This window comes from Mus pahari, chromosome 8 (genome assembly GCF_900095145.1).
Source record: "Mus pahari chromosome 8, PAHARI_EIJ_v1.1, whole genome shotgun sequence".
NCBI classification, from domain to species: domain Eukaryota; kingdom Metazoa; phylum Chordata; class Mammalia; order Rodentia; family Muridae; genus Mus; species Mus pahari.
The window spans coordinates 66507407-66510882 of record NC_034597.1 but is presented as its reverse complement, the minus strand read 5'-3'; the positions used below and the strand labels follow the sequence as shown (position 1 = coordinate 66510882).

General features: G+C 46.4%; 1 pseudogene; it reads right to left on the bottom strand.

The window, feature by feature from the left end:
- Nucleotide 1: 1 nt before the first annotated feature.
- LOC110325121 lies at nucleotides 2–2441 on the bottom strand (annotated as a pseudogene).
- Between the last annotated feature and the right edge of the window lie 1035 nt (nucleotides 2442–3476).

Here is a 3476-nt window from a genome sequence, read left to right as displayed (position 1 = left end):
TCTTCTGAGTGGCAATGATGGCATGAACCGTGGTCATGAGCCCTTCCACAATGCCAAAGTTGTCATGGATGACCTTGGCCAAGGGGGCTAAGCAGTTGGTAGTGCAGGATGCATTGCTGACAATCTTGAGTGAGTTGTCATATTTCTCGTGGTTCACACCCATCACAAACATGGGGGCATCGGCAGAAGGGGCAGAGATGATGACCCTTTTGGTTCCACCCTTCAAGTGGGCCCCGGCCTTCTCCATGGTGGTGAAGACGCCAGTAGACTCCATGACATACTCAGCACCGGCATCACCCCATTTGATGTTAGTGGGATCTCGCTCCTGGAAGATTCAGCCTGCTCTCTTATAGAACCCAAGACTACCAGCCCAGAGAGGGTACCACAAGGGGCCCTTCCCCCTTGATCACTAATTGAGAAAATGCCCTACAGCTGGACCTCGTGGAGGCATTTCCCCAACTGAAGCTCCTTTCTCTGTGATAACTCCAGCTTGGGTCAAGTTGACACAAAACTAACCAGTACACACCCGCCCCACAGCCAGGCTAACCCTCTTCTATTACCAGCTTTTAAAATGTCCCGGGACCTTTCTTCCCAGGCTGTTTCCCCTGCTCTTCTCTCTATGTGAAATCCTTCCCATGGGAATTTGGAAGAAGAGGACATAAATATGTGCTATATCAGCCACATTTGACTGGCAGTCCTTCCATTGTCTCCCTGTTTCTAGCCTTGGCTATCTAATCCCCTTTAACTGTACAAAATGTTTGTAAAATGCACACCTTACCATGGTGCTCCTCACCTTACAGGCGATGTTGTTACATAAGGAGAACAGTGTGGGCTCAGGAGGATTTGAAAGAGATCAATTAACTCTCTGTGGAAGGGATGCCCTCAAGGAAGGAGTAGCCCGTTACCTCACCACTCACCACCTCGCTAGGAACTCTCTGATGCCAAGGGCACCAAAGCTAATATTTGTGAGCTGCAATTCTGTGCATCTTGCAAGTGAAAAGAGAATTAAGAAGTATTGTTTGAGGTTGGAGAGATGACTCAGTAGACCTGAGTTCAGACTCCTAGCATCCATGTAAAAACCAGCCACGGGGACATGGATCTATGACCCCAGAAACAGGCAGAGGGGCACAGGCTAGAAGAGAGATAGATGGGTCCCAGGAGCTTGCTAGCCAGGCAGCTTGGACCAAACAGGGTTCAGTAAGCCACTACATCTCAAAAAATAAGATGGAGAAGTTACTGAGGAAGACATCCTGACATCAACCTCTGGCCTCCCATACATCTGCATAGGCACAAACACACACATACACACACACACACACACACACACACACACACACACACACATCAAATGTGTGTACATTCTTGGAGAGGGAGAGAGCTGTGGAGAGGGGAGAGGGAAAGAGGAGGGAAAGAATGATGAAAGAAGTCAATGCTGTGCATGTTGGATAAGATTGAGGGGTTGGTTTGGTTTGTTTTAGCTAGGGAGGATACTGCTCTACTCTGTATGTAATGTGTCCCACCTATCACCTTCAGTTTATCAGGCTTTTCTTTTTAAATAATTGTTTGTTTTATGTATAGGAGTACACTGTAGCTGTACAGATGGTTGTGAGCCTTCATGTGATTGTTGGGAATTGAACTTTTAGGACCTCTGCTTGCTCCGGTCAACCCTGCTCACTCCAGTCAACTCTGCTCAGTCCCTGCTCTCTCCAGCCCAAAGATTTATCTATTATTATGTATAAGTACACTGTAGCTGTCTTCAGACTCACCAGAAGAGGGAGTCTCATTAGATCTCATTACAGAGGGTTGTAAACCACCATGTGGTTGCTGGGATTTGAACTCAGGACCTTTGGAAGAGCAGTCAGTGCTCTTACCCACTGAGACATCTCCCCAGCCCCTATCAGGCTTTTCTGAAATCAAGTTCATGCCCCTTCCTAGAACAATGTGCATCTGTTATTGATGGGGTTGCTGTATTTTAGATAAGGTGTTATAATAAAAATACCATTAGGCCTGTTCTTTGTACAGTAGACCATTCTCACTCTTCCAGAGGCTGACTTCAGAGGTCAGCATGCCAATGTGGCCAGCTTCCTTTTTTTCCCCTCAATGTATATGAGTGTTTTCCTTTCACTTACATCTGTCTGCCATGTGTATTCTGTGCCTACAGAAGTCAGAGGAGGGTGATGAATCCCCTAGAAGTAGAATTGCAGATGTTTGTGAGTTGCTCTGTGGGTGCCAGAAACAAAGCCCAAGTCCTCTGGAAGAGCGGCCAATGCTCTTTACCACTGAGCCATTGCTGCAGCTCATGGTGAGACTCTTAGTGTGGTCCTCTTCTTCGACTGCAGGTAGCTGCCTCTCCAGTGTGTCCCCTTAGGAAAGAGAGACCTGAAGCAAGGGTCCTTCCACTCTTCGCAAGAACATGAGTCTCACCGTGGCCTCACCTTCATGATTGCATCTAAATCTTCTTCCCAAAGACTCATCTCCAAACACATTCCACTGGAGTGTGTAGAACCCCAATATATGAATGATGGGGGTTAGTTGCACATCAACGTCAGTCAGAGAGAGAAAAGTCTGCCTCACTCGAGACAATTGAAGAGTTCACCAGGAGGTTGGTGGAGGCTCTTATCTGTTCCCAGCTCCATTTCTCCCCTTACTCATCCACCTTCCTTCTCTGTCTCCTGGGATGAAGGCTGATCCTCGGGGACCCTTTAACAAGTGTACAGGTTGCTAGATTCCTTATTGTCTGTCCCCTGGAGTAGCCATATGGCCAGCAATGCTGAGCATCACCTTGCAATTTACAAGATGCTTTCGACAGCTGTTTTCATTATCTCCTTTAATCTTCACAAACAACATTGCTGGCTTTTTGCTTTCAGGAAAAGAAAACCGAGGATTAGAGAGGATGTTTGCCCAGAGCTATCCAGCTTATTAGGTGGAGAGATGTGTAATTATGAAAATATCTCTTGCATTCAAAGAGACTGGAACTTTTGCTGAACCTCACAGCCAGAGTTAATAATACTTTGAGGTCACTTAAGACTGCCAGCCTACTGTGTATTCTGTTTAACTTGCCCTTATCAAAACAACAACTAAGGATTCTTGCCTGGATCTTCCTGTGTAGTCAACTTTATAATCTAAGCTAAAGGTCGCGTGTTGAGGGGTATCCATCACAGACGGCTACTCACACATAGGTTTAAGCCAATAGAAAGTCCTTATTAGCTGGCCAGTGACTATACCAGGGATCCCAGCTGGGGAGCCTAAAGCCTTTCTGAACACAAAGACCATATCCAAGTTTGACATACTTCAGTTAGCAAGAACAGCTACCCAGAAGAGGAACTAGAGAAGCCAAAAATCAAGGTTAGAACATTTAGGGACTGTCCCAGAACCGTGGACTTGGATGGATTAGGCCTTTGTTCTTGTTTTGGCAGGTGGTGCTGTCTACATGCTAAATGTAATTGTCTGAATGTTACTCCCATCATGACTCCAGC